The sequence below is a fragment of the Schistocerca gregaria genome, chromosome 3 (genome assembly GCF_023897955.1).
Source record: "Schistocerca gregaria isolate iqSchGreg1 chromosome 3, iqSchGreg1.2, whole genome shotgun sequence".
Classification (NCBI taxonomy): domain Eukaryota; kingdom Metazoa; phylum Arthropoda; class Insecta; order Orthoptera; family Acrididae; genus Schistocerca; species Schistocerca gregaria.
In genome coordinates, this window is record NC_064922.1 from 858,547,885 (window position 1) to 858,570,772 (window position 22,888).

General features: G+C 43.1%; 1 protein-coding gene across 1 annotated transcript in view; it reads left to right on the forward strand.

The window, feature by feature from the left end:
* Positions 1-3,140: 3,140 nt before the first annotated feature.
* LOC126355632 (cGMP-specific 3',5'-cyclic phosphodiesterase) overlaps positions 3,141-22,888 on the forward strand; it is a gene marked incomplete at its 3' end in the record, with an annotated part of 1,336,169 nt that continues 1,316,421 nt past the window's right edge. The window contains exon 1 of the mRNA XM_050005998.1: positions 3,141-3,228. The remainder of the gene's footprint in view (positions 3,229-22,888) is intronic.

Consider the following 22,888-nt stretch of genomic DNA (forward strand, 5'->3'; position numbering starts at 1 on the left):
AATGGACCACAATTACGAAGCCAGGAATTCCTCTCCCTTTGCACCGATAACGGCACCCAGTATATTCTCAAAAAATGGTTCAAACGGCTCTGAGCACTATGGGACTTAACATCTGAGGTCATCAGTCCCCTAGAACTTAGAACTACTTAAACCTAACTAACACACATCCATGCCCGAGGAAGGATTCGAACCCGCGACCGTAGCAGTCGTATGGTTCTGGACTGAAGTGCCTAGAACCGCTTGGCCACTGAGGCTGGCCCAGTATCTTCTCACCCTGCCCTTCCATCCCCTATTCAATGGGGAAGCGGAATGCCTGGTCAGAACTTTCAAGACACAAATGCTCAAATATCCCAAAGACCACTCCCTTGAAGATGCTCTGACGCTATTCCTCAGTTCCCATCGAGCCACTCCAAAGGGGACAAAAGTCCAGTGGAAGCACTCCACAGCCGCCAACCCAGGACCCTCCTACATCTTCTCTTGCCCTCTCCAAGAATTCAGATTCCTCCTATACAGTCCAGATTCTTCTCTGGTTCCTTAGTCTGGACCCTAGGTTTTGGCACTAACACAGGTTGGCTGCCCACGTCATCCAGCGTTCCCGGGGTCGCCAACTTTTTGATGTCATCTTGGATGGCCACATAGCCCGTCGCCATCGAAATCAATTGCGTTCTCGCTACCCTGTGACACCTGCACCGCACCCTATGACACAGACCACCACTACCAATACAACCCATTCCAGACCACCTACACAGATCCCTTTACTAATGCCACCTAATCGTTGCATGTGTGACGTTTCAGGGTATCAGTCGCCGCCACCAGCTCCACCAACACAGCAGCTGCAACCGACAGACTAGCTGCCCGGCCCCTCTTCAGCACCTCCCCAACAGCCGATGGCCAATGATGAAGGCAAACCAATGCCACTGGTCCCACCCATACTGCCATCACAACCAGTACACAGGTCAGCCCGCATTGCAGGACATACAGCAACATATTCTCCAAAAGGCAGCCTCCACAGCCTCCTTCAGGGAGCCACAGCTGCAGATCTCCATGACGTAGCAGCCTGGAAGGGAGGTATGTTTTATCTGCCACAGATGGCCCCCTGCCAGGCAGACTACACTCAAGACACCCCTGTGTACCATATAACATACACAAGCACTTTTAGGCGCAACCAAGAGGAAAACAATTATTCAAAACAAACAGAAACCATTTCCTCGCCAAGCTAGGACCAGCTCCAATAGACCTCAACGATGCTCTTGATGAATGGTCGTCTGAAAGTTATTTGTTTTTGTGTATATATACTGATTGTTCGAGCAGTGTAGTTCAGTTTCAGTAAACGACATTATACTTAGTATTCTCGAAAGGAGGTACACGGCTCGTGTTGTCTATAGTGTAAACATGCCTAGATGGTCAATACCACGGTTCGATTGGGTCCATATTTTTATTTTGTGCCACCAAGGGCTTTCCACAAGAGAAGTGTCCAGGCGTCTTGGAGTAAGCCAAATCGATGTTGTTCTGACATGGAGAAGATACAGAGAGACAGGAACTGTGGATGACATTCTTCGCTCAGGCCGCCCATGGGCTACTACTGTTATAGATGGCTGCTACCTACGGATTATGGCTCGGAGGAACCCTGACAGCAACGCCACGTAGTTGAATAATACTTTTCGTGCTGCCACAGGACGTCGTGTTATGACTCATACTGTGCCCAGTAGGCTGCATGATGCGCACCTTCACTCCCAACGTCCATGGTGAAGTCCATTTCTGCAACCACGACACCAGGTAGCGCAGTACAGATGGGCCCAACAACATGCCGAATGGACCGCTCAGGATTGCCTTAGACACACTGTCCAGCGAGTGCAGCAAGGTGGAGGTTCCCTGCTGCTTTGGGTGGCATTATGTGGGGCCGACGTACGCCGCTGGTGGTCAATGAAGATGCCGTAACGGCTGTACGATACGTGAATGCCATCCTCCGACCAATAGCGCAACATTGTCGGCAGCATATTGGCGAGGCATTCGTCTTCATGGAACTACAATTCAGCATCTCGCGCCCCCATGGTGCACATCTTGTGAATGAGTTCCTTCAGGATAACAAATAGAGTGGCCAGCATGTCCTCCAGACACGCTACGGTCGCAGATTCGAATAATGCCTGGGGCATAGATGTGTCAGATGTCCTTAGGTTAGTTAGGTTTAAGCAGTTCTAAGTTGTAAGGGACCGTTGACCTCAAATTGGTTCAAATGGCTCTGAGCCCTGTGGGACTTAATATATGAGGTCGTCAGTTCCCTAGAACGTAGAACTACGTAAACCTAACTAACCTAAGGACATCACACATATCCATGCCCGAGGCCGGATTCGAACCTGCGACCTTAGCGGTCGTGCGGTTCCAGACTGAAGCGCCCAGAACCGATGACCTCAGATGTTAAGTCCCATAGCGCGCAGAGCCATTTGAACCATTTTCCTCCAGACACGAACCGTATCGATCATGCCTGGGACAGATTGAAAAGGGCTGTTTATGGACGATGTGACCCACCAACCACTTTGAGGGATCTACGCCGAATCGCCGTTGAGGCGTGGTACAATTTGGACCAACAGTGCTTTGATGAACTAGTAGATAGTACGCCACGACAAATACAGACATGCATCAATGCAAGAGCGCGTGCTATTCTGTATCAGATGTAATGGTGTATACAGAAATCTGGACCACCCCCCCTGAAGGACTCGCTGTACGGTGGCGCAACATGCAATGTGTGGTTTTCATGAGCAATAATAAGGGCGGAAATGATGTTTATTTTGATCTCTATTCCAGTTTTCTGTACAGGTTCTGGAGCTCTCGGAACCGAGGTGATGCAAAACCTTTTTTGATGTGTGTAATTGATGAATCGTGGTGCCGTGCGGCGGCGGCGGCTACTGCCCCGTGGTGCGCGTGAATCCCTTCTGCAGGCGGGGTGCCCGCTGCAGCTGCCCGGGCGCCGCGCCGGCGGTATGACGCCGAGCGCGCGTTGCCTGGCAACGGCCGGGCGGCGCTGCGCTGCGCCGAGCTGCGGCGGTGGCGGCCGTGTCGGCGCCGGCGCCGGCGCCCCTGGAACCGGCGGATAGGCAGGCGGACACACACGGGCCAGCCGCCAGCAGCGGGCGAGCGGGCAGTCCGCCGCGCGACGCCGCACCGGCAACAGCTGCCCGCGCCTGCGCGCCCACACCGGCTGCGACCCGCGCGCCGCGCCGCGGCACCACGGTGAGTTACGGCCTGCCTCGCCTACCTGCCGAGTGCGTGTACACTTTCTCTCGCCAGCCGCCGCTACCTCACGGCTGCTCCGCCGTCAGCCCCAAACACTTGCTGGTGACGAGAGCGTTATGCGCCCGTGCGACACTTCGAATCTACAGCGTTGGGGCGAAACAGAGAGGACAACACTCGAAGTTTCTGGACTCTGTTCGTGCAACTACTAAGAATGCGTATTCACATTACCATACGAGTTTCGTTTAACTGATTTAAAACATCGCCAGTGGTTACATAGTCGTCTGTTTTCAGTTTACATCCAGAGGTGACGTCTGCATCTATACTTGTCACATACTGCTCACGTTTTGCTTTGTCGTTTCAGCCTGTTTTCATTTTTACTTAAGGGGGGTAGGACGCCAAACGGGCCGACTTGGAGCAGGAGAGTCACCACAAGACATTTTAATATCTACTGTCTATACTTTTACAAATAAATTCGTGAAACTTTGTCACCACGACCTAGAAGGATTGAGGACTCTCACTCATCGCAGTGGAAGTTCAAAAACGTAGCAAAATACCTTTTTTTTACATGTGAAATTTCACTTTTTTTCACTTATTACTGGCTCCATTTGTTGCTACAGGTACACTTTTGTTCCTAAGTAAGAGATTCTTCGATCAATTTTTCATAGCATACAAACAGTAGTTACAGGTGTATAAAGCTCTATAATTTTCCAAATCTATTAAACTGTGGAAAAATTGAAATAATTAACTATAAAACTTGAATTTTTTCTAAACATGAAGTTTAAAATGTAACAGTTCATTCATTTTTTTATAAATTAAATAATTTCTAGAGTTTCATACACCTGTAACTATGGTTTGTATGCTGTGCAAAAGTCATTAAAGAATCTCTTACTTAGGAAGAAAAGTGTACCTATAGCAACAAATGCCGCCAGTAGTAAGTGAAAAAATGATGAAATTTCACATGTTAAAAAATGTGTTTTGTTACGTTTTTGAGCTTCCACTGCTACGAGTATGAATACTGAATCCTTCCTGGTCATGCTGTTAGATTTGTGAATTTGTTTGCAAAAGTATAGACAGTCGAAATTAAAATGTCCTGTGGTGCCTCTCCTGCTCCAAGTCGGCCCGTTTGACGTCCTGCCCTTCTTAAAGAATTCGACATTTCCTGACAAACTATACCAAATGCTGCACCATTATTGCACGAAAGTGTTTATCTAGCGCTAAATGTATATAGTAAAATAAATTCTCATTTTTAGTAGCTGGAAAATCAGATTTGAAATACCTTAATGAGATATGCATGAACTATGAGCAGCATCAATGCACAAGTGAGGAACTCGTTATGTGCCTTTCGTTCATGAGGCAATTTTTTTTTTCATGTCACTTGTGTCTAACGCATCACCTCTGCCTTTAACGTTCTCCACATATCAGACGAATCGAGTCGCCGAATGCGGCACACACCTCTTCTATCGCGAACGATTCAAAATATCGAAATGAGATCTTCGGAAAGTTACTGCACGTAAAATATTAATATTGCCAATTCCATTAACTGTTGTTTCAGTCGAGATACTGAAGAATGTATGATTTCTTTAATAGACACTTTTGTCCCCGTCTCGATTTTTATTTATTACTGCCGGGTTAGACTGTCTGCGAAAATCGTCATCAGATCTGCAGTAGGGCAATATAGTAAACTCTCAGTGGATTTTATGTTAACTTAGAAGCTTCCGAGCCAAAAATACATTACAATGTGACTATTACGATCTTTGAAATATTCATAGGGCCAACATACGTTGTTGCACTGGCTCATGAGCAGTTATATTGAAGCACTTACTGGTTTGTGATCAACAGAAGATATCAAAATAATGCGAGTCTACGATTTTTCAAGCGTCATCAAGTTATCTTAAATAATCACACGAAGTTGTTTTCTTCTTTTTCTTTTTGTGCTAAGTGGCGCAGACATCATATCAAAGTTCAGGCTTCGTTCCCCAGTCGGTGCTGTCGTTTCTTTCTGTCACTCGTCGCTTCTTTCACCTCTGACCGTGTTCATTAAAGTGGAAAATGCCGACCAGCTCCGCGGTTTAACGTGGAAAATGCCGAGTAGCTCCTCGGCTCAGCGTCGACTTTAAATCACAGCTCCTCCTATAATTGGCTGGGTAAGTCTGTTCAGACCTCGAGAGGAAGGCAAAGCCATTCCATCTCCTGTAGCACGGCAACTCCTTAAGCCCCGTGGACTTCCGGCTTTAAGGTTGATCACAGCTCTACCTCACGTTATACTTCTTTTGGAACGGCATTCAATAGTTCCCGAAAGTGGCATAACGGTTGTTAATGTTGGCCTTCAGAGTTTTGGTAACAGTTTACAAGGTCTGCGAACGGCATTTGAGGCTTTTAACGCAATGACGGGAGATATAGTGCGCGGGAAAGCACTCGGATTACCCAGGGAATTCATCATCAATATGACAAGCGAAGTCATCTAAATTTGAACCAGCGAGCAGAAACCACCAAGTTACGCTCAGCATACCAGCGAGAGGACAGATCGTTCAAAGCGCGTCCGCTTTCCTCGCACTCCAGTCGCGCGGGCGACTTCCTGTCCGAAACGATGACAACAGAAATCCTCTGCAGTCGCCTTCGTGTATGTTTCTTGCACTCAGTTTAAACTTGATGTTAGTGGAGTGCCGATTTCGATCTGAATCTTCAGATTCATACCCGAAGTATTACTGCAACAGACGCCGGAGCTCACGAGCAGGAGGAAATGTAACGGGGAATTATTTCCTATTTATTTACTTCGTGTTTGAGTAACGTCAAAATTTTACCCCTGGCCTGTTTCTAAACTTGGTTATTTACAATCGCGATGTCTAACGCTGTGAACTGTCAAGTACTTTTATATGATGTGGACCCGAACTCTACAGATAAAATTTTGGGGATTGTCCAGGAACATTTCCGGACCATCATGGTACAATGGAGTTATAATTTATTTGGTTTGGTGTTGTAACTGCCCTTGTTTCTGTGAAAAGGCTCAAACACGAAAAGACAGAACTCGAAACACAGACTAATGCGACAACCCTTAGAAAGGTGCAAAAGAACTGTGATGAGGTTGCGTCGCTGCGGGTATAGAGGAGCGTAGCGTTATTTTGTCGGACTTGCATCGCACTCAGTGAATGCAAACACGAGGAGCATATCGGCAATCTCTTCATCACTAACTTATCCTTACCCTCGAGTATCACTGTTAACGTACAACTAACGCTGCTGAAACACCAAATCCCAAGCAGAACCGAGCAGTACCGAACGCAGACTTCAGCTCGAAGAGAAAAGGGCGTTTTACTCTTGTCAACAACACTTACCATGATTGAATGAATAAGTCTGTTTCCAAACAAGACACGCTAGTGCATACCGTGAACATTTGCTCGTATTTTCAGTGCAATAGACACGACAAGATAAAAGACGGCAAGAAATCAAACTAAATGCAGTTAGTACTTAACAAGCCACCGAAAACTTCGTATTAGTTGCACCAATACGTTCACAAAATATTCCCGAACAACCTCCGAAATTTTTCCGGTGGAGTACAGCTTCTTCAAAGGACGTGAAAGACATTTAGTTGATGCGACGACGATTTCTTCGTAACAGGAATGAAAAAAACACTGGCGTATTTGTTAGTGACGTAGGAAAAGGAAAAACGTTTTGAAAAAAAAAATGTGTTTATGAGGCAAAGATTAAATAGAACGATGTTGGGAACAGAATGTGTCAGTAAAATTGAATTGTGTTTTCAGCAGCTATATGTTGTTACGCCTATTACTTGACAATGACACAATGGCCAAAACTGCGATCATTAATTAATAAATTTGATATAAGTCGAGACGGAAATTGTGATCTCTTCTAAAGTACCGCAGAGTAGTGCCCGCCCACCGTGGAGCAGCAATACCGCACGTCAACTCTTGACGAGTAGGACGCTGGACAAGCGATCAGCTAGTGACGGGATCACTGAAACTCAACCAGATTGTCAATGATGTCTGGGGAACAGTGATGAGAAAGTATCGTCTTCACTCATATCTTTTTACTCCGTGACACGTGAAGTCGGCATTGCGGACTACTCTCCAGAAAAAGAAGATGCTGTGAGATTGTAATTTCTGTGTTAGTTGCGGCAGTGCAGTCGCATTTTAAGACTTGCAAGAATCGATGGTTCAGTGTCAGAAATGAACGAAAGGACTCACGTTCTGTCCTCGGTCACGCCTTCGATTTTGATCCGACACGTTTTACTTTTTCACCTCTGACAATCTTTGTGTAGACAAAAAAATGACGAGAAGTTCCGTGCTTGGGAACCCACGTTTCACTGGATGGGTAAGTACGCCAAACGTCTGAGGAAGCCAACGCCATGCCACCACCAACAGGATGGCGCGTAGTAAAGCACTGTGGTATTCAAACCAACCTTCGGCTTGAGATCAACTGTACGCCTTTTTTTAACGTTGTTCGAATAAAGATATTACGCACCACGCCAAATATCTGAGGAACATGCTTTTTACCGTATAAACACTGCCGATCTCGGCTCTATTGCCTTGCATTTCTTGCAGCTTCTGTGCTGTGAGCAGCATTTTTTTAAGTTCCTGCTTATTCCACGGAACGTATTTGCGACAACTATCTATTTTACACAATCTGTCACTAGTTTCCTGTAGCACAACTGGATTCTGCCACCCAAACGTTCTCTCATATACATAAACAAAAACTTAAAAAATGCTACCCACAGCACAGAATCTGCAAGAAACACATGGTACGGCAAAGTTTGAACACTTACTCTAATTGGAAAAGTAGAGAAGATTTCGCCTCGAGCCATGGCAACAGTGGTGTGTCCAGTAGCTGCCTTTTCGATGTTTCGGAGAAATACAACGTTGTGAGTGGGGTTTCCAGTTACAAGTTATGAAATACGGGACTGTCCTATCATCGCAGAATGGAGGTGGGAGTTTCTCGCACCATTGAATACTCAGGGGTCCTTGAGTAGCATGTCACAAATTACGATTGCGTACACATTTATATTCCTCCGACTACAGCGCTATATGTGGCGAAACGAAGAAAATGCTTCAGACAAAACGTATGTAGATTTTGGCATAGAATCGTAATCTGCGGTAAAAAACGGGGGTTTCCATTTAGGATTTCAAAGTTGCCCCCCTCCGCTACGCACTCACAGCGTGGGGTGCCGGGTCGAGATTGGTATCTTTGGATGTCCCCCTCCGAAACACACAAATTGATATATATATATATATATATATATATATATATATATATATATATATATATATATATATATTCCTGGAAATGGAAAAAAGAACACATTGACACCGGTGTGTCAGACCCACCATACTTGCTCCGGACACTGCGAGAGAGCTGTACAAGCAATGATCACACGCACGGCACAGCGGACACACCAGGAACCGCGGCGTTGGCCGTCGAATGGCGCTAGCTGCGCAGCTTTTGTGCACCGCCGCCGTCAGTGTCAGCCAGTTTGCCGTGGCATACGGAGCTCCATCGCAGTCTTCAACACTTGTAGCATGCCGCGGCAGCGTGGACGTGAACCGTATGTGCAGTTGACGGACTTTAGGCGAGGGCGTATAGTGGGCATGCGGGAGGCCGGGTGGACGTACCACCGAATTGCTCAACACGTGGGGCGTGAGGTCTCCACAGTACATCGATGTTGTCGCCAGTGGTCGGCGGAAGGTGCACGTGCCCGTCGACCTGGGACCGGACCGCAGCGACGCACGGATGCACGCCAAGACCGTAGGATACTACGCAGCGCCGTAGGGGACCGCACCGCCACTTCCCAGCAAATTAGGGACACTGTTGCTCCTGGGGTATCGGCGAGGACCATTCGCAACCGTCTCCATGAAGCTGGGCTACGGTTCCGCACACCGTTAGGCCCTCTTCCGCTCACGCCCCAACATCGTGCAGCCCGCCTCCAGTGGTGTCGCGACAGGCGTGAATGGAGGGATTAATGGAGACGTGTCGTCTTCAGCGATGAGAGTCGCTTCTGCCTTGGTGCCAATGATGGTCGTATGCGTGTTTGGCGCCGTGCAGGTGAGCGCCACAATCAGGACTGCATACGACCGAGGCACACAGGGCCAACACCCGGCATCATGGTGTGGGGAGAGCGATCTCCTACACTGGCCGTACACCTCTGGTGATCGTCGAGGGGACACTGAATAGTGCACGGTACATCCAAACCGTCGTCGAACCCATCGTTCTACCATTCCTAGACCGGCAAGGGTACTTGCTGTTCCAACAGGACAATGCACGTCCGCATGTATCCCGTGCCACCCAACGTGCTCTAGAAGGTGTAAGTCAACTACCCTGGCCAGCAAGATCTCCGGATCTGTCCCCCATTGAGCATGTTTGGGACTGGATGAAGCGTCGTCTTACGCGGTCTGCACGTCCAGCACGAACGCTGGTCCAACTGAGGCGCCAGGTGGAAATGGCATGGCAAGCCGTTCCAGGACTACATCCAGCATCTCTACGATCGTCTTCATGGGAGAATAGCAGCCTGCATTGCTGCGAAAGGTGGATATACACTGTACTAGTGCCGACATTGTGCATGCTCTGTTGCCTGTGTCTATGTGCCTGTGGTTCTGTCAGTGTGATCATGTGATGTATTTGACCCCAGGAATGTGTCAATAAAGTTTCCCCTTCCTGGGACAATGAATTCACGGTGTTCTTATTTCAATTTCCAGCAGTGTATATATATATAATGTGTGTGTGGAATTATATAGATATTTATTTATATATTTATATATTATTATTATATATTTATATATGGAATATAACGAACTGTCAAGTAGAAATGATTTCAGTTCGTTTTTAGAACAACATCTTTAATTTACAAGTTAGCTGGTGAAATATTTTTGTAGCTGCATACTTTGAACCTATATGTGTAAGAGTAAAGTCGTGGAATGAATAATGCACGCTATCTGCGTTTCTAGTGATATGTTTACGAATGTTACCATTACTGTGAAATTCTCCACAACAAACCTCTTAAGACAATAAGCGTATTGTGAGGCTATTCTAAACACGTCTAATTTTGTCAACAGTTGCCCACATGAAGTTAGAGTGTGAAGACCAGGTATTAACCTTTAGTGCTAGAAGTATTTTGTGTCGGTCTGTGAAATTAACATTCAGTGTAACATCAGCGAATAGAAACGCAGAGTTAAATATTTTTGTAACGCTTCCTTTGCCAAAATCAGCATTCGCACAATTTAAGTGTTTCAAAAGATCTATATTATGTGATTTCGAAGTCACTTACCCAGTAATTTTGAAGAATCAGTTTTGCATTCTTTCCTTCCCCTGCACTTCACTGTTATTAGTAATGATACATCATGTCTTGTAAATAAATGAATGAACCGCGTTTTTCCCGTATTAAACGATGGATCATTTATCGAGAACTGATCAGTAGGGCAATTATGAACCAGTTACGGCTCCAGCTGTCGTTGCATCTCTGTTGCGTTTGAGTATGGTGCTTGAACCGTCATGGACGATCTCGTTTTGTGCTTTATTGGTGTCGGATGGAGCGTCAGGAAGTGAGGAAACGTCACGGAGGTACTCACAGAACTCCATTGGCAGACGTTACAAGTAGGCGTTGTGCGTCACGGAGACGTTTAGTGTTGTAATTACGAGAGCGTGCGTGCCGAGACAAGAGGGACAATGTATTTCTCCCTCCGCCTCCTCCTCCTCCTTATGTCTTAGGAATAGACAATGAAGCAAAATTTGAGGTAATGGAACTCACCGTTCGCGAGTGAAATGGGAGAGGTAGAAGTGGCAGTCACAATAAAGTACCCTCCGCCACACATCATAAGTTGACTTACAGGATATCCAACGAGATTTAGGCACTGTATTTTTTTTTCAAAACTTAATGACATTAAAACAAATATTTTGCGTTGTATGTTGTATGTTAACTGGGGACCTAGAAACGACGGAGAGGCTCCGTACCCGCCGCAGCCGCAGTGGTCCACAACCCCACGACGACTACTGCAGTCCACTTTACCCCTCCGCCGCCCCACGCTGAAACCCAGGGTTATTGTGCTGTTAGGCCTCCGGTGGACCCCCAGGGAACGTCTCACACCAGACGAGTGTAACCCCTATGTTTGGGTGGTAGAGTAATGGTGTTGTGCGCGTACGTGGAGAACTTGTTTGCGCAGCAATCGCCGACATAGTTTAAATGAGGCGGAATAAGGAGAACCAGCCAGCATTCGCCGTGGCAGATGGAAAACCGCCTAAAAACCATCAACAGACTGGCCGGTTCGGCGGACCTCGACACAAGTCCGCCGGGCGGATTCGTGCCTGGAACCAGGCGCTCCTTCCCGCTCCGGAAAGATGTGCGTTAGACCGATCGGCTAACCGGGCAGGCAATATTTTGCGTACTCATTTTCCTTTGATCGCACAGAAAATTTTCTCAGAGCGAACTACAACTTCTAATACCGTGACTGGTAGATTTGGAGCCTGCCGCAGTGGTCGTGCGGTTCTAGGCCCTACAGTCTGGAGCCGAGCGACCGCTACGGTCGCAGGTTCGAATCCTGCCTCGGGCATGGATGTGTGTGATGTCCTTAGGTTCGTTAGGTTTAATTAGTTCTAAGTTCTAGGCGACTGATGACCTCAGAAGTTAAGTCGCATAGTGCTCAGACCCATCTGAACCAAGATTTGGGAAAACAGAATGAGATAATCAGTTTCTCTTGGCCTTCAAAATCACCAGCTTTGAGTATTGCTGAGTCCTTGTGCATTTTAATGAAAAATAATCGGGTATATTCCCCATCAATTTCCATGGGTCATAGAAATCGAACAGCTTATCTGCAAAAAAACAAGATTTCGTTTGACACGAACGTGCATCTGCATTCGTACATTCCCACTGTGAACCAAAATGTTTTGGACGTCCGAGCTAACACCATACCATATCAGTTAGATTTACATATTGTATATTTACAATCGCATGTACACCTGTACTTTTCAACGGATCTTACGTTGTGTGGTAGAGGATACGGTGTGAATCAGTGTTATTTTCCGTGCTTCCTGCTCCACCAGTAATGAAACGTGTGATTGACGATTGTTGATAAGGACCCGTGTGGTTACTGCGTTCTCTTGTTTATTTGGGAACGTGTGCTTCAGAAATCATACGGGTAAGCCTCGGAGTAAAGCAGAAAGTCTTTCTCGCCCATCTGCGACTGATGTCTTCTATTGCGTATTTTTGTGAGATTATTATATTCAATACGCTTGTGCCGAATCGCGCAGATTTCCTTAGTATTATCTCTATCTGATTTTTTCAACGCTAGCAGTATCAACGTACTTGTATTTTCCATAACGCGCATTACAAGGGGGTGGGGGGTTCTTTGCGCCCACCATAAAAGAAATTGAAAAAAAAATTCGTTAATTGTTGTTGACTTATATTAAAACAGTTTTTAAAGAGGTGCTGATGTGTATATATCGTCCAGAACCTGAAAATATCTTTTAGCGCACTCTAAACAGTATTAATGCACTTTCAGTAACGTGTGTTATAGACGAGGGTCGGAAGGGGGAAAAGGGTACTTTATACCCGCCCTAAAAAGTTTAAAAAATGCAATATTCATTAATTGTGTTGACCTTTGCTCACAACATACTTTTTGAAGTGATATTAATGCGTGAGTAAGGTTCTAAACACCAAAATATTAAATATGACATTCATTGAGGAAATGACATCACTAGTAGATGTAAGTTTTTGGTTTGAGTTTCACTGAAAAATTGAAAACATGTATGGAATCTGGTAGAAGAGTTCATAAAAAACAATAAACATTTTTTTCAAAATTTTAAAACATAAGGTAACTGACTAGATTACGATACTTTCGAAAGGTTGGCACAAAGTACGTCAATCCCCCTCCCCCCAACTCCCTTAATACTGCGAAGGTTAATACAACTCGTCCACAGCCTCAGCTGCTCGAAAATCTGCAGCACTGTTGTGAAAGATTTCTTGCGGCGGTGCTGAACACTTGTTGGTGTCGCTTCTAACGAACATCATTCTGACATCTGCCTTCACCACGACATTTACTTTGTCTTATGGCCTTAACTCGATCAGTGGAGATCATTCTCGATACCTGACGGCTGTGACTGATCCTACTGAATGATCGACACGTTCTCCGCACTTCGGAAAGCCGACTAAATGATTTTTCCAGCGATCTTAAATTTTCTTTGGTACCGAACATGTTACAGCCTGTGTAACGTCTAGCACAGAAGCATAATATCGCTGCTTAACCGGGCGGTGCAAGTGTGCTTGTAAAGTCGTGTAACCATCCGATTGGCTAGCCACGTAACAGCGCAAATGTCTACGTATTCAACGCATTTTTACGCCGTGGTTTCTTATTAGATATACAAAAGATTTACACCACTGAATTAGTCTCATCGAGATTTGATATCCTGGTGGCGAAATAAATGTTGAGATCTGTATTTACGTTATTAATGTAGTCGAGAGAACGGACTGCTGTTTATTCACACATCTAACGTGCGTACATGTAGAGATTAGCATTTAATTCCTCTAATATTGAGTAAGTCCAAAATCACTACATTGCCTTTTTTTTTAATGGAGAATTTCGAAGCCATTAATTATGACACGAAACAAAATTTAACGCTCGCTTTGTGCAAACTGTTGTATCCGCGGACTCACCGGATGCTATCCAGCAGTTAATTAAAATACGTACAGTACGGTTGCTGGAAAGCTGTAGCTGTGATGGGACAGGAGAACAGGAAGAAGATTCGTTACGAACTGAAAATAATTTATACACTTTTTCGAGAGTGTTTTTATTTTTAAGGGCCTTTACGCGTAATATTTGCTTGGAACTCTTACGCTATGAGTGGTTGATGCTTTACAATACCTTCAATGTTTGTTTGATTTCGCTTTTGGCAAGTGTATATGTGACAAACCGCGTGATTCCACTGTAACAAGCAATTTAAAGCGAGTAAATACAACACAGTTGTTTTTTCGTGGTACGTATCATAAACTACACATCAAAGGCGATAAACGTAGACAAATTGAGCACTGTAGTGAAGTTAACCACTTTTACATTTACATATATGGCTTCCCACAAGAAAAAGGAGAAAAACAGATGTAAAGATGAAGCTGAAAAAGCGTTAACGATAGTCAGTGAAAAACTAGGATAACTTATCAAAAAAGCCGAATCGCAGAAGTGGAATTAGTGAGTGGTTATAGAACCACAGCTAATAGGGCGTACTCACATGAAAGCTCCTTGCGTGCACCCTAATTTGAGACTATGCGGATCTCTATGAGCACAATGTCTCGAACTTAAAGTGTTCTAATTACGTACCATATACAAAGTAATGCTGTTATCGATCCAAAGATTGTTTTGAACACCACAGTGCGTTACTAATCACGGTCCTGTTGGAAGTGTTATACCATATGTACCACATATAAAAAATTAAGGAAGAAAACAACATTAAAACCTCATTACAGACAGTAACTCGTCAGATGTGTTATAAGCAAGTACTATGTCATTAAAACTGCTGTGGAATTCCGTGGTGTTACTTTTTAAGATAGAAGCAAGCCCGCTACAGGGTGCAAAGGCGCGTTTATCAGGTCAAACAAAATTAAACACAGTATACAAAAAATAGTGTTACAAATTGGACTGAACTCGACAGCAGAATCAACTACTGAATGAGTATAAAATGGGAACAGATAGGTCATAGCAGATAACATATTCTTAATAAGCAGACTGATATTTGGTACTGGAAGCGCAATTAAAGACAGCCAGCACTAAATTGCGAAATAACTTTAAAAAATAAAATTTGCAAAATATGAAAGATATAGAAGGTAAACAGAGAGGATGGAAACGTGGCAGAGCCCCCTATTTCGTTACAACCAGCAGGGGTCGGTTTCTTAAGAAGCGCTACAGCTTCCTGATGTCCTCCGTCCGATTCTAGTCTGATCCACGTTTTGATTAATTTATGTAAGACACAACGTAAAATCAATGAGGCGAGTCCACCACCTTATCTCAGGTTTATTTTAGTTTGAATTTCTCTGCTGAATTTATCTTCATTTCGCACCATTTAGTGTTTCCGAAAGAATATACTACTATATTTATTTATGTACTTTTTAGACGATAATAAGAAACATTTATTCTGGAATCCAGATTTGCTTAATATGTTAACCAACTTTTGTGAATAATCATAACAACAATTTATTCGTTAGTGTGAAAGAGCCACATTAGTTCTGATGCCTTAGAAACAAAGAGATATCTCAGAGATCAAAAGATGCCTGGGCAATCACAAAACTGATGTGCTACCTGAGAAAGAAATGTACATACATTTTGAAGTTAATAACCACACCGACAAATGTTGGTGACGATTATGATCATGTTCGAAAACTTTCTAAAGGAACAGTATTTATCTTTAGTAATTCAGAGAAACTGATGAATGTAGTGAACTCCAGTAGCTACTTCAATTCGAAAAAGTTTGCTTTTAGGTCATATATGTTAACAGAGCGAAAACAAGACTCCTTATAAATTACACGATGGGTTATAATCAAAATTTTCATAGCCATACGAAGAGTGGTAAATAAACAAACTGGGTGACAAATTGTCCTACATAAGATCCAGTTTTACAAAAACACATTTAATTGCTGCAAAGTAATGCGGGCAATGAAGAGAAACTGAATTAATGGCTTGAGTAAAGATTTTTGTCCAAATTTTCGCAGCGAAAGTAAGAGTGGGAAATAAACAAGTCAAGTACTAAATTTAGGACACTTGAAAAGAAGACACTAGGAAATCAAATGTGGTGTCAGTATGGTTATACTTTTAGAAAACTTGATAAAATAGAAAAAAATAGGTCAAATGTTAAATGAAATGATTTGTCTAAAAATAAGGAATAAAGTAGACTACAGAAACATTTAACCTGCCCTTCGGATGATGCTTGAAATTACGTGCAGTAAATGAGGTGCAGAGACAAATTAAAGTTCAATGTTTAACTTGGAACCTTAGAATTTTTGAGAGTCCGAGAGGATATTTGTCTGTCGGACTAAAATTCTGTCATCTAGGCCCGAGGGTGCGAAGACATCCAACATTTTTTCAGTCTGAAAAATTTGTCGATAGAGAATCCTCCTAACACTAGGAAAGAGAATGAGCATTCTCAATCGATACATTTGCTGTGCACAGTTTCGAGCATTATTCAAAGGCGCGTTTTGTGTTTTTTAACCTGTTTTATTTTTTGCTTTTCTACAAGTAGTTTCACAAAACATTTGCGCGACTTTTCAAAAATTTTTACAAATGCCATTTTTGTTTCAAACTTATATTAGTAATAGTAGTAGTTGCTTTATTCATCCATACATCTCTATGTACAAGGATATAGCACATGTCAAAGTATTTACAAGTTTAGATCAATTTAAAATATGCTAATTCGTATACACATTCATTTACAGACTTCTAGTTAGAAACGAACATTAGATTTACTCCTGGTATACAATGCCTCTTTCACAAATAACTTATTAAATACTGTAATGCCACACTGTTCACTCATATCTCACTGTAGGTCAGTGCACGCAGTATACACAAACTGTTTCATAACACTTCACTCACTACACACACACACACACACACACACACACACACACACACACACACACACACACAAACACTCTGGTGATCTCCAGGCCATTTCCTGTACCGCAACGTCCCATTTGCTATCCTTTAAAACTGAGTCAGCTTCCCTCTATAATTAGCGAGACGCTGAATTCAGAAAGAGGAAGAGGCGTTAGTATTGTGATATGCATAGCTTGGGTGCAAGTTTTTCTAGAAAAGGAGAAAAGAAGAAAAAACATAGTGTGGGAGTGTTATGTGGAATGTTGAATGTTTTATAATCATTATTATTTATTTGTACAACATTTTTTACCAAACTCCTATAACATATTACCTGCAATGAACTTTGAGTTCTCTAAATCTTAATCCCAAGGTGGGCATACTTTTAATGCTCGACATTAAGACGATAAACAATGGAAAATCGATTTTACAGTCATCATATTCCAATTAATGTACTCGCAAATTAAACATATGAAAAGTCTGAACGTAATAAGTTTAGTGTGGCTCAACGACCTGAGAAAAGTTTGATTAAAAAATAACCATAAGACTGTAGCCTAATAATATATGTAGGGCTGGCGTAAGCACACAGTCCATATCCGTGGATATGGATTCGTTCATGACTTATAAAATAAGAACAAAGGCAACACAAGAAATATAAAATAGAAGTTTTGTTTTAATAGCTGTACTAAAAAGGGGTGCTCATTAGAGATTTTTACGTGAGTTAAACGAAACATTCGTATTTTCGTTTACCAGAACTATATCTTCATACAGACGTAGAAATGATTCTTTTTCTTTTTACTTGATGCCTACCAGTTTTCATTGCATAATGAACTTTTCCGTTCAGAATTAATTTGTTTTGGATGATTCTATCACATCAGCACACGCCACATCTCACATTTAAGAGAACACGACATGGCTTGTATTGCGACAAATTGACACACATGGGTTTCATTCATCTTTAAAAGCATCACTCGTAGCGATCTCAGAATATTTTTTTCTTTTTCGTGTACAATAATGTATTAATTTCTTACTTCAGTTCTAAATGCTGTCCATTACTGTACCTCTGTTTGCAACCCTAATTTTCTTTCTATACAATCTTTTAAAATGTCGTCGTACTTCCGTTTCTATAGAAAGCCGTAGAAAGTGAATAATGAATTCCATTTTCTAGCCTTTACGAGGCATATATTTGGTCTCCAGGTATACGAAATTATTAAGTTTATTTTATTTTTTGTTTTTGTTTCACGTAATGTCATTCACTACATGTTATAAATGTACTGCATTTGTGTGGCATCCGAATGATGGTGATCCTCGTGTACGGCTGAAGAAACATCTTCTGAAATGATTTTCTATTGTTAATAAGAACCTGATTATGCTTTTTTTGTAAGAGGCATCTTCTTTACACAATTCCAATGTTTCATTGGAGTAAGTGAGTTCGGAATATTCACGTAATGGACATTAGACAACAAACGTTTTCAACATTCAGAACACGTCCTTGATCACTGTACTGGATTGTGTGCATTATTCGGTGCTATCAGTTTTCGTGAAGCTTAGGTCGACTGGTGGAAGAAACATCACTTCCGGTTCTGGAGAAATGTAACATCATATCAGGCAATATTGGCACTACTTTCTGTTCTGGAGAAATGTAACATCATATCAGGCAATATTGGCACTACAACGTAACTTGCCATATGATGTGAAGAAGCACGAAAAATAGTTTTATAGACCTTTATGTTTAAAGAACGCATTTGACGACGTTGTCTGGAATACACTCTTTGAAATTCTGAACTTATCTGTGACCAAATAAAGGGAGCGAAAGGATATCTACGTCTTGCACATAAATCCGACTGCAGTTATAAGACTAAGAGGACATGAAAGGGAATCAGTGGTTGACAAGGGACTGAGAGGGTTGTAGCCTATTCTCCATGTTCCAGTTTGTACATTGAGTAAGCGTTAAGGAAGTTCAGGGAGAAAAACTAAAAACTTAAAGTTTTTGCCCAAGACATTGTAATTTTGTTAGATATTTGGAAAACAGATTGAACGGTATGGATGGTGTCTAGAAAAGACATAAACATATAGCGGCGTAAGAGTGGATCTGTCAAACTACTGTAACACCCTAAGTAACATTTTATTTTCAACGTATTTACACCACATACCATCTTATTAAAACAGTGACAGTTATAAGACAGTTCACTAACGACGTAATATTGACGTCATGTCAGTCTAGAAGTTCTTGGTAATGGTGATGTAGGCCGAAACAGTCTGTTGTGAAGAAAGATTAATTATTATAAGCAGCTACTGTATTTGGTGCATCTATTCTAATAGCCTTGAAAAGAGGTTATGAGACGAACATTAACAAAAATAAAGCGAGGATAATAGTGAGTGGTTGAATTATGTCAAGCGATGCTATTATTATATTAGGATATTAAATTAGGAACTGAGAGACAAATAAAGTTATGAGTTTTGGTTGGGCTCGTGTACGTACACAGTGCATACAGTTTTCAAATATGGCACTGAAAATTACAAGGAACAACGCAAATGGACAGTTCTACTGTTAATTGTTAGTCAAACACAACACAAACAAGCACCTCTGTGCAGCAAGTTTGGTGAATGTGTCTGTATTGTGAACTGATTGTGCCTTATCTGAAACAGCAGTTACTGTCTTTCCAAGAAATCCCCACCGGTGATAGTGCACTTCTGGAAACTGCTGGACAAGTCCTGAAGACTACTGACGTTGTCGTCTTTAGGAACAGCCTTGCTGATTTCAATTTTGGAATTTAAAAAAAATTCCTAGGGAGAAGAGTCTGGGGAGTGGTTTGGGTTACCGAGTGACACAACGCCACTGTTGCCCGGAAGCTGCCGCTCAAGGAAGGTGTGTGGCCGGACATCGCCTTGGAGCAGGGTCCACGTAGTGGGGGCGTGTCCAGTTGATGGTTCAAATGGCTCTGAGCACTATGGGACTCAACTGCTGTGGTCATTAGTCCCCTAGAACTTAGAACTACTTAAACCTAACTAACCTAAGGACATCACACACATCCATGCCCGAGGCAGGATTCGAACCTGCGACCGTAGCAGTCGCACGGTTCCGGACTGTGCGCCTAGAACCGCGAGACCACCGCGGCCGGCTGTCCAGTTGATCCGCTGCAGCAGACGTACGTAGCGGCGTTTAGCGTGGTGCCCACAGCGAGGAATTCCTTGTGGATGACACCCACAGAGACAAGGAACACCACGAATATTGTCTTCATACGGGACCTCTCACTGCACACCAACTCGTTTTTCGGCGATACCGGATCCCGCTACTCCATACTTTGGCGCCTGTCTTCTGATTCGTGCCTCAGGAAATGGATCTCATCACCCGTGACGACGGTTTTCATGAATTTTGCGTGCCGATGCGCCGTATCGTGAGGTCTGAACAGGCGACAAGCCGATGTTGCGTTTGTTCCAACGTCAAAGTGTAGAGGGCAATTGAGAGAAAACTCCCGTTTACTCAAACCATGGGTCATTAGGAACCAGGCCATATCACTGACAACTCCAGCTTTCTCTGTTACAATTCGGACTGTCTCACCACGATCTTGCCACACTCGTTCCTTCACTTTCTGTACGTTGTTCGGGGTGCGTAACTTACAGGCAGTTGTCCCGCCCTTCTCAAACTTCTAGGTGACAGCAAAATCTCCATCAACTTTGCAGCATTTAATCAGTCTCTTTCACTGATTTTCCAAGTCTGAAACTCTGAAACTAAAAATCATGTTCCTTTGCTGATACATTTTGGGGGTTGACTGCACTAGCTACACCTCGTCTCCACAACGTGCTGTTTACACGCCAGAAGCACTCTCCGGCACCGCTGTATGGAAACTTGCTTAGAGATTTATTGATCAGTCCGGCGCCGGATTTGGCGGTGGTACCGTGAGCAGTATGACGCCATTCATTACATTTGTGGACAGACGTTGTATGAACAAATTTTACAAAATTTACATATATATTCTACAGTAAAATAACAATATCGTATGTTTATGTTTCCTGTTGAAATTAAACATGAAAATTGGTACTGGATTTGAAATCATACATGAATTGTGAACAATCACTGTATTTTCATTCGGGCTTCTCTATTAGTAACTTGTATCGTGTAGGAATGCAGCATAACATAACCGTTTATTGATATGACAGATTTACATAGTTTAAACATTTGGGTTGAACATGCAGCACCGTAAGTCTGTTTCTGTTATGTCAGTTTTGGTGACTATTTTTGCCACATAGTCAACAATTTCTAAGCCATGTTTTAGACGGAATGCAGGGTAGTGTACTTCGATGCTTGTGGAGAGATTCTTCCCAGTTTGTGCTCCATACAGGCCGCTACAGTGCTTACAAATGATTTTGTAGACGCCATACCGGCTGAACTTAGCTTGATTTAGTTTGTGGATTAATTTTAATACCTGTCTTTTCTTTGTGTAGAATTTTGTATTGACTTTACAGTGCTTCATAATTTTCCCATTTTATACGAAAATTTTTCGAATAAACGTTTTACTTAAATATGTCATTGCTAGTAACTTTTGAAGTTGCATCTGTAACTTGTGGATATTTCTGTGCTGTAATTTTCTCATGGAGGAGATCCAATTTTCAGTCTGAGTAGCCAGTTTTCTTAGCAGACTGTTTTAGTATTTCTGTTTTCTTGGTTAAAGTCTCATGAGATATTTCTAGCTTGAGTGCTCTTTTAAGTAAGATCAGTCCGTGGTAAAAGTGGCTATTGGTGCTTTATATTAAATAATCGTCGTAGAGTTCAAAAAGTGGCAAATGCAGCAAATACGCAATTCAGTTACAAAGCAAGAGAGATAATCAATTTGTGGTAGTCATCTCGCAAGATGTGAAGATCTGACGTTGCCTTATTAACATTAAGGAATGTTCAAGGCCGTTTGTTACTCTGATTTTATTACGCAGGAAACAATAAAACAGCTAGTCCATATTCGTTGTGTTTTATTACTTTTGATGCTCTCCACACGATGTAATTACGCTGAAGCAATCCTCACGTATTTAACATTAAGTAATATTTAAGGGCGTATGTTGGCTCATTTTAATGCACAGGAAATAATAAAATAGGTAGGCTTCGAACGTGGCTTCGACACGACAGTAAACACTGCAACAATCAGAACAAGAAATCGGATGGAAGGGCGCTAATTTGAACTACTATCCTTCTACGGTCGAAAGTGTGTGTACGTTCGTGCCCGATCAACGGTCCTCACATTAACAATTTCGCACAGGTCATGAGAAAACTAACACACCTGCAGAACAGTTGAAGCGCACATATTGCGACAGGTTCATAACACGAAGCAAGGATGTTTCTCATTGCATTTCCATCGTCTAATTTGGCGGAAAGAGGAAATACCATAGTTAGTAATTTGCTTGGAAAGAAAAGAAACACATTATCAACAATGGAACGCTGTGCTTTAAGACAGTTGATGACAAATATTCCACCAAATATCGCAACACAACCCTCAGTACTTCCGCTAATAATATAAAGTACAAACATTTGGATTCAATATTGAGTAATACACTAACATCGCTATTATTTTAGTGAACTAATTCTGTAAATCAATATTGCCCGCCCGATTAGCCGTGCGGTCTAACGCTCGGCTTTCCGGATTGGGAAGGAATGCCTTGTGTCGAGGTCCGGTGAGCCGGCCAGTCTGTGGATGGTTTTTAGGCGGTTTTCATTTGCCTCGGCAAATGCGGGCTGGTTCCCCTTATTTCGCCTCAGCTACACTATGTCGGCGACTGCTGCGCAAACCAGTTCTCCACCTACGCGTACACCACCATTACTCTACCATGCAAACATAGGGGTAACACTCGTCTGGTGTGAGACGTTCCCTAGTGGGCGAGGGGGGGGGTGTCCACCGGCGGCGAACCGTTCGGCGTTCGGTGTGGGTGGCGGAGGGGTGAAGTGGACTGCGGTAGTCGTCGTGGGGTTGTGGACCACTGCGGCTGCGGCAGGGGCGGAGCCTGTCCGTGGATTCTAGGCCCCCTGTTTACATACAATACAATACAAATCAATATTCCTTCCCAGCAAAAACGGTGATTCAGCTGCCCCAACTTTTGTATTCCAT